This window comes from Physeter macrocephalus, chromosome 14 (genome assembly GCF_002837175.3).
Source record: "Physeter macrocephalus isolate SW-GA chromosome 14, ASM283717v5, whole genome shotgun sequence".
Classification (NCBI taxonomy): domain Eukaryota; kingdom Metazoa; phylum Chordata; class Mammalia; order Artiodactyla; family Physeteridae; genus Physeter; species Physeter macrocephalus.
Window position 1 is genome coordinate 130972932 of NC_041227.1, and position 8972 is coordinate 130981903.

At 42.9% G+C, this 8972-nt stretch overlaps 1 protein-coding gene across 12 annotated transcripts in view; it reads left to right on the top strand.

Moving 5' to 3' along the window:
- The first annotated feature begins 3745 nt into the window (after positions 1-3745).
- The window catches only part of ABCA6 (ATP binding cassette subfamily A member 6), an 86530-nt gene continuing 81303 nt past the window's right edge, over positions 3746-8972 (top strand). For 9 of the 12 annotated variants that reach the window (XM_055090437.1, XM_028499356.2, XM_055090429.1 and 6 more), the window contains exons 1-3: positions 3746-4115; positions 5745-5857; positions 7984-8216. The gene's annotated coding sequence lies outside the window, so the exon portion shown is untranslated. Of the gene's footprint in view, positions 4116-4396; positions 4451-5744; positions 5858-7983; positions 8217-8972 lie in introns of all 12 variants that reach the window. The other 3 variants (XM_028499353.2, XM_055090434.1, XM_028499354.2) reach the window with 3 other exon arrangements.

Genomic DNA, 8972 nt, shown 5'->3' on the forward strand with positions numbered 1-8972 from the left:
GTTTCCAAATTATTGAAAGTTTGGTATTTCATCAAGCTGAGTGATCAATCACCCTGTATTTTAAGAAATTCTGCTATTGAAAAGCTAAATAAAAAATCTTCTTATCAAAGTAATACACAAAACAGATCATTTGTAAAATCTTAACAAAACTTAACCTGAGAAAAATAATTGCTCATGATATGACCACTCAGAAGTATCTGGTTTACATCCCCCATTTAAAGAAGCAGTGAAGTGTGAAGGGTGTGAGTGGTGAGTATATGTTCCTTGGGGCTCAACAGAAGTTTCTATTCACCTCTTCCTTCTTTTTTTTCTTCTATTATTTCTATAACTACAGTAAGTACAATACCATTTAACAAGATGTTAATTGTATCTTGGTGCTGAAAGCATATGAGGATTTATATGTTTACAAAGTAAATAATGTTACATTCCCTTCTTTTATTGTTGCTGCCTATCTATACCCCATAGTACAAAATCTTTTAAATGTTTATATCAGACCTTAATTGTAATCATGTCTTTCAGTTGTAAAGATAGTTTGATGCTTCCTAAAGAGGAAATCCTCTCAATATTGTTGTATTGATATATAAGGTGAAAATTGAAAATAGGAATATCTTTCTAGGAAAATGGATTACTCATAGAAAATATTTAAAGTATTAAATATGGAGCAAATTATATCTCTGGATTTTTTTCTTCTAGACCTCAATATTTATGCTCATCATCCTGGCATTAATTCATTCTAAAAATACCACTTTAATTATGTGTGTAATTTTAATACCTTCGTACACTTCAATTTTATTTCTTACATATATGATAGAGGTAAGCAATATTACTTAATTACTGGCCTTGACCATGTAGCCCATTAATAAAATCTTTGCCTGATATTGGAACAGGTACATTTTATAAAATTTAGAAAGTATTCAATTGCTGGTAAATTCTGAAAATAAGACTTTAAAACAGTATAAAGTTGAAAGTTGCAAATCCACTGAGTCCAGTGTTCATACCCGGAGGGAAGCAGGTAAATCCATTTAGAAATGCAACAGGAAGCCCAGCCTTGGTTTATGAGTTCCAAGGTGAAATTGTGAGAAAGGACTATCGTTTTCCCACTATTACAAAACACTCTCTTCTTACCATGAGGTAGAAGTTTCCCATTTCAATTTTGATAAATATCTGAAATTATTATTGTGCTTAACTCTACCTTTTCCTAAAACAGAGGACTGCATGGAAGATGTGATATACTGCACTCTTTGATTGCATACCACTGGTGTCAGTAAATTGCTTTTGGGGTGTGTGCTTGGTAAGGAAAGGAAAGCATAATGCTATTAAGCACTTCTGGGGGAATCCAAGCACTGCTGAGAATTTGGGGGAAGCGTTAACAAATCTCGCCTACTTCACATTTCTATACATAAGACACGTCCACTAAAAAGGAACTTGTAAACCCTACTACCCAGAATCAAAAACAGAAAGTGCTGGAGATTATAACCAAGGAAGGGTGTCAGCTCACAACAGACTTCAGTGTCATAGAACAAGTCTTATCCCACTTCACGGACTATTCCCTAGTGTCCCATGGACCATCAAGTACAATATAGGCATATTTAATGTAAAAATGTTATATTCATAATGCAAAGAAACTTTCATACAACCCTTGTTTTTCTTCAACAGTTGTCCTCTATGTATAATGGAAACTCCAAAAGTCAGGACAATGGAAAAAGTGTAATTGATGAAATCATTCTCCTAACAATCTCAATAGTAAGAAAATATTCCTACCTGAATATATAGGATTTATAACCATGTGATATGCTTGCTCTTATTCAAAGAATGGGAAATTTAAATATCCCCCAAATACTTGCTCTTACAGTATTCTACAATCAAATGTAACGGTCGTAAAACCTGAAGGTATATTCTATATAGGGTACTTGACAGTATAATATATACCAGAAATTCTAAAGACTAGATTGCTATTATTATCACTATTACTATACGTTGCTGATATATGTATCCCAAGACAATTTGAGGTGGTTTATAAGAAATACCAAAGGTGCTATGTGACCAAAAATCTTTTAAATATGGATTAAATAAATAAGCTAATTTGAATAATGAAGAATAAAGAGAAAAAAGTGGAATTTTATACTGGGAAAAGATGCTGAAACAAACTATAAATATTATTTCTGTGCATTATAGTAAATGAGGCAGAAGGGGGATACACAATGGGTTACAGACTTCTTGTTTTCTCTTAATGGCAGAAAAGTTTAATAAGGGAGAAAATTTCCTAAATTTTTTTAAATTCATAAATTTATAAAATTATATACATTTTCACACACGTGTTTGTATATTGAATATGTGTTCTTCCTATTTTGTCAATATATGCAAAGACGTTCCATATGTCGTCACTTTTTACTGACCATTAATAAATGCTAAAGTTATACAGTTGTTTGCTTGGGACGTATATTCATTAAAATGTAAAACTCTGGCTAACACAACAGACAAACCCCATGCTGTTCATGATCGTGTGATTTACATTATTCTATCTTCCAGATCATTTATTCTTTCTCTGTGTCATTTAGTTGGCTATTCATTGCTTCTAGATTGCTTTTTGTCTCAGAAATTGAATTATCTATTTTTTGATTGCTTCATCCTTATAGTTTCTAGTTCCTGGTTACAGAGGTTTCTGTTTCTATAGAGAATCTTTCTTAATTCAGTTAGCATTTTTATTACCACCTTTTTGAACCCAGGGTCTGGCCGACTGGGGAGCTCGTCTCATCATGTGTTCTTTCAGGGGATTTCTCTTGCTCTTTTTTTTTTTTTTTTTTTTTTTTTTTTGCTGTACGCGGGCCTCTCACTGCGGTGGCCTCTCCCGTCGCGGATCACAGGCTCCGGACGCGCAGGCTCAGCGGCCACGGCTCACGGGCCCAGCCGCTCCGCGGCACGTGGGATCCTCCCGGACCGGGGCACGAACCCGCGTCCCCTGCATCGGCAGGCGGACTCTCAACCGCTGCGCCACCAGGGAAGCCCTCTCTTGCTCTTTTGATGGGGAGTAGACTCTCCGCCTTTCTCCGTCTCTGTGAATTTAGGGGAAACCCTTGCCTGTTGTGGTCCTGAAGGGCAGTTTTGCCGTGGGAGCGTCCCTGTGCAGGCCGTGTGCCCGGCGTCTCTGGTGCGAGGGCTGTTTTCGCTTTGGACCCGAGCCACGTCTTCCTCGGGGTGTCCTGGCCCCTGCCACCTTCGCAGGGGGTGTGCTTGGAGTCAGGGGCTCTGCCTGTGCAGGACGTGGGGCGGGACCTCCTCTCTGCTCGGTGGCTCTTGCCACCCTGTCAGGGGTGGGGCCTGCCCCCCGGCTGCGGCGGCTGCAGCCCTGAGGGTGGCCTCAGTGGGGCTCCGCTCCCCTTCGGTGCGCCCCCTGCCCCAGAGCGGGGCTCGGCGCCGCAGGCGAGGCTCCCGCGCTCGCCGAGGGCTGGTGCGCCGCCGCGTGCGCGGCCGCGGCGCTGCCCCGATGCGTCCCGAGGCTGCGTCCTCCCCGCCCCCCGCCCCGCCCCCCGGTCTGGGGTAAGGCTGGGCCGTGGAGCAGCTGGGGCCGGGGCGTCCCTGGGCTGGGGCTGCCGGAGCCGCGCCTCTCCTCCCGGGGAGCGCCTGCTCGCGGAGTGCGCGCTCGCGCGCCGCCCGGGCGCCCGGCTGTCCTGCGCAGGCAGCCGCGGGGCGTTCCGAGGGCCCGGCTGGCCCAGCTGGGCTGTGGGGCGACGGGGGCCGCGGGGCTGCCTCGGTCGGAGTGAGGGCGGCGGGGAGGCGGCGGCTGCCGGCGCGAAGCCCCCTCGGCCCTGGCTGTGGGCAGGCCCGCGCGCGGCCCTCCTCGTGCGTGGAGGCAGGCGTCCCGGCCCTCTGTCTGTGCCTGCGGTACCCCCAGCAGCCGAGGGCCCTGTCTCCTCTGCGGAGGACCCCAGGACCCCGGCCTGTGGCGTGACCCGCTCGCTCCCCCGGGCCGGGCCCCGGTGCGAACCCTCTCTGCATGTACGCCCTCCTCCGGGGGCGGAGGCGCCGACCTTGCGCCTGTCCTCGGTCCTGCTCAGCTGTGTGGACGTCTTCCCTCTGCAGCTCTGCTTGTACCCGAGTTCCTCTCCGGTTTCCAGGTGGTTTTCCATGAGCGTGGCTCCCCACGTAGCGGTGTCTGTGATGTGTTTGTGGGGCAGGGGAGCTCCACACCTCATACGCTCTGCCGCTGTGAACTCTCACTTTTTCTAAATGAGTCTGGCTAAAGATTTCTCAATTTCATCTGGCTTTTCTAAGAGCAGGCTCTTACTCTCATTGATCTTTTTCCATTTTTAGCAGTCTCTATTTCATTTATTTCTACCCTGATCTTTATGATTTGTCTCCTTCTACTAATTTTGGGTTTTGTTTGTTCTTTCTCTAGCTCCTTTTGGTGTACGACTGAGTTTTTTATGTGAGCGTTTTCTTGTTTCCTTAGGTAAGCTTGTATCCCTATAAACGTACCTCCTAGAACTGGTTTTGCTGTGTCCCATAGGTTTTGGATCGTTGTGTTTTTGTTTTCATTTTGTTGATTTTCTCCAGGTATTTTTTCATTTTCTCTTTGATTTCTTCAGTAACTCATCGGTTGTTTAGTAGCATTTTGTTTAGCCTCCACATGTTTGTGCTTTTTGCAGTTTTTTTCTTACAGTTGATTTCTAGTCTCATAGAGTTGTGGCTGGAAAAGATGCTTGATATGATTTTCTTAAATTTACCAAGGCTTGTTTTCTGGCCTGACATGAACTCTGTTCTGAGAATGTTCCATGTGCACTTGAAAAGAATGTATTCTGCTGCTTTGGGATGGAATTTTTTTACACATATCTATTAAGTCCATCTGGTCTAATATGTCATTTAAGACCAGTGTTTCCTTATTGATTTTCTGCCTGGATGATCTGTCCATTGATATGTGTGACATTAAATTCCCCTACTATTCTTTTTATTTTTTTAAAAAATAATTTATTTATTTATTTTTGGTTACGTTGGGTCTTCATTGCTGCGCATGGGCTTTCCCTAGTTGCAGCGAGCGGGGTCTACTCTTTGTTGCAGTGCACAGGTGTCTCACTGCGGTGGCTTCTTTCGTTGCGGAGCACGGGCTCTAGGCGCACGGGCTTCAGTAGTTGTAGCACTCGGGCTCAGTAGTTGTGGATTGCAGGCTCTAGAACTCAGGCTCAGTAGTTGTGGTGCATGGGCTTAGTTGCTCCGCGGCATGTGGGGACCAGGGCTAGAACCCGTGTCCCCTGCATCGGCAGGCGGATTCTTAGCACTGCGCCACCAGGGAAGCCCCCCCCCCCATTATTGTATTACTGTCAATTTCTCCTTTTATGTCTGTTAATATTTACTTTATGTATTGAGATGCTCCTATGTTGGGTGCATATATATTTACAATTGTTATATCTTCTTATTGGATCAGTCCGTTTATCATGATGTAATGTCCTTCTTTGTCTCCTATTACAGTCTTCTGTAATAGACTGATAAGTCTGTATTTGAGAGAATTTAGAGAGCTGGTTGACCGATGGGATAAAAGGTTTTAAAGGGAATAAGTGGTCAAAGAGTATTTCATGGGACTTGGCTACTTGAGTGGGTTATTACTGTCAAGGGGAATCTTGTAGGTAATAAGTTAATCATTTATATTCCCTTAAAGCAAAGAATAATGATTTAATAATTGAAGCAACATTCTCTTGGTAGCTGCTGTACAGATAGAATTTCATTTTAATGTTATTTGATTTTCTCTGTAGAATCTCTCCAAGAAAAAGTGAAAATTATCCAAATCCAGAAGAGCCAGAAGAAGATGAAGATGTTCAAACTGAACAAGTGAAAACTGCAAGTGCACTCACTACTTCCAGCCTGGGTGAGGTGAAAACAAGTGACTTAGCCCCTGATGAAATAATGGGATAGTTAGCTTGTCCTGTAGAGTGGATAAACTGTTGGTTTATAGCGTGAAAATTTGCTTTTGTTTCTGTAATACTTCCATGTGTAGGTCATATTCAAATCATTATCTTTTGGAGTACTTATCCTGTCATCACTCCTTTAATTTTCTCTTCTTCCATTACTTTGTGGGTTTTAATCCTCATTCATCAGTACAATTCAAGAATTCTGATTTTTTTAATCAACTTTTAACAAAATCCCACATCTTTTTCAAGAGTTTCAATTTCATTTTACAATATATTGAAATTGTAATGTCAACAACTCTAAATAGCATGTGAAAAAGAGCAAGTGAATTTACCCTGTATGAAAATCAATAACAAATGGGTTAGACATGGAATTAATGCAAAAGGCAAGGTTAGCATAGCAAAAAGGGAATATATTTGATTAGGAATTACTTTTAGAAGGAGTTGACAAAGAAGTCCTCGTTCATAAACGTACATTTGGGTGTTTTATTTGAAAAAAGAGGCTGAATTACTATTAGCACAAAATCTGGTTAAATTCATAGCCTAGGAAATGAAAGGTAAAGCATGAGTGCACAAAATATGTGACATTTAACAGGAAAATCATGCTTTCTCATGTTTTTCAGAAACCAGTAGTAATGGCAAGCTGTTTACACAAGCAATACAAAGAGAAAAAGAAAAGTTGCTTTTTTTCAATAACGTTTCCTCTATTAGAATGTTCTTTATTCTCTTTACTTAGGACTATGAAGGAAATAATTTTCCATTCTTTGAGTCTGTTCATATATCTTGGTTAACATGTGATTAGAAAACCACATGACATGTCAGCAGAGAAACGTTTTTACTTCCAAATTCTGTCTCAAATCAAATGGCAAGAAAAGCAACCGATTTTGGATCCAGAAGACCAAATTCTTCTGGTGTAAATCCAAAGTCTCTCCATTAATGTTGTAATATAGAAAATGATGAAGGTGCAGTTTGAGATGTTATTTTGTTTCAAAACGTTCCTGAGCTAAGAGATTTTAGGTTAGTTGGCTTCTACAGCCTCTTTCCCCACGTGAAGCATTGGGCTTGCTGGGACACAATGGAGCTGGGAAAAGTACATCTATTAAAATGATAACTGGAGACACAAAGCCAACCGTGGGAGTGGTACGTGGCATGAGAGGGGGCCAAGCTCATGGCCAGGGGAGATGTCCTCTTAAATATCAGTGTTCTGATCAGTCAATCAAATGATTTTCTTTTATTGAAGTATAGTTGATGTACAATGTTGTGCTGGTCTCTGCTGTACAGCAGTGACTCAGTTTTACACACACAGACGTTCTTTTTTAAATATTTTTCTCCATGATGATTTATCCCAGGAGATTGGATATAGTTCCCTGTGCTATAGAGTAGGACCTTGTTGTTTGTCCATCCTAAATGTAATAGTTTGCGTCTGCCAACCCCAACCTCCCAGTCCACCCCTCTCCATGCCCTGCTCCCCCTTGGCAGCTACATGTCTGTCCTCTATGTCTGTGAGTCTGTTTCTATTTTGTAGATAAGTTCATCTGTAGCCTTTTTGTAGATTCCACATATAAGCAATATCATATGATATTTGTCTTTCTCTCTCTGACTGCACTCAGTATGAGAATCTCTAGGTCCCTCCATGTTGCTGTGGATAGCATTATTTCGTTCTTTTTATGGCTGAGTAATATTCCTTTGTATAAATATACCACACCTTCTTTATCCATTCATCTGTCAATGGACATTTAGGCTGCTTCCATGTCCTGGCTATTGTAAATAGTGCTGCAGTGAACATTGGGGTGCATGTATCTTTTTGAATTAGAGTTTTCTCCAGATATACGCGCAGGAGTGGGATTGCTGGATGGTATGGTAGTTCTGTTTTTAGTTTTCTGAGGAACCTCCAAACTGTTCTCCACAGCGGCTGCACCAACTTGCATCCCCACAAACAGTGCAGGAAGGTTGCCTTTTCTCCACACCCTCTCCAGCATCAAATGATTTTTTTTTAGATAAGAATAAACAGATGAAAGAATTTATAAAATATCTCTTGCATGCTCAAAAAAGATCGCAGCTGAATGGCCATTTTTATCTCCTTCAGAAGGAGGAGGAGGATTGGAGTGAAAGCCAGATGTGAATCTGACATTCGATGTAGGTGGTTTTAAATGGCAGGAGAACACCTCGGAAGCAACAGGAAGATGATGTCACCAGGTGTTTGGAGTACTGTCCCCAGGAGAACTCCTTGTGGCCCCATCTTACAGTCAAAGAACACCTGGAGTTGTATTTGGCAGTGAAAGGACTGGGCGAAGAGGATGCTGCTCTTAGTATTTCAAGGTACAGAGAGAAGCCTCCTTCACACTCTTTGTAGCTGGAGGAAGGGAGGGATATAGAACTTGCTCATTAAATATGGAAAGGAGCTGATGAACAATGTCTTTACTTTTTATGCAAATAAAGTGGTTGAAAATCTGAATAAGAGCCACATCATAAGATTTATTATTTGGGACAATGTGAATGGGGCTTAGTGTACTCTTTTCAGATTGAAAATGCTAGGGTTACCTACAGTGTCTTAGGTAGGGCCATAGCAGTGTTTCCTGCAGGTTGGTGGACGCACTGAAGCTGCAGGACTAGCTGAAGCTCCCCGCAAGGCCTTTCTGAGGGAGTGAAGAGAAAGCTAGGGCGGGGCTTGGGGTCCTCTACGCACCCCCAGGTCGGTGCCAGACGCGGCTCCTCTCGTTCCAGCTGTGCTTCGCGCTGAGCGTCCTGGGGAACCCAGCGGTGGTGCTTCAGGACGAGCCATCCACAGGGATGGACCCCGAGGGGCAGCTGCACATGTGAGGGGCGTCATGGGAAGCGTCTAAGTCAACAGTATACGTCTACAGTGATTACTCATTTAGTTTTCACTCTTGCTCCGTTAACCTTTGAGGCCCACACCCTCTATTACTTGATTCAGTGAAACTTGATACAGTCTTCAGAATTCCTCAGGGGAGGAAAAATAAACATTTTAAGAATCACATTGGGCTTCCCTGGTGGCGCAGTGGTTGAGAGTCCACCTGCCGATGCAGGGGACGCGGGTTTGAGCCCCGGTCCGGG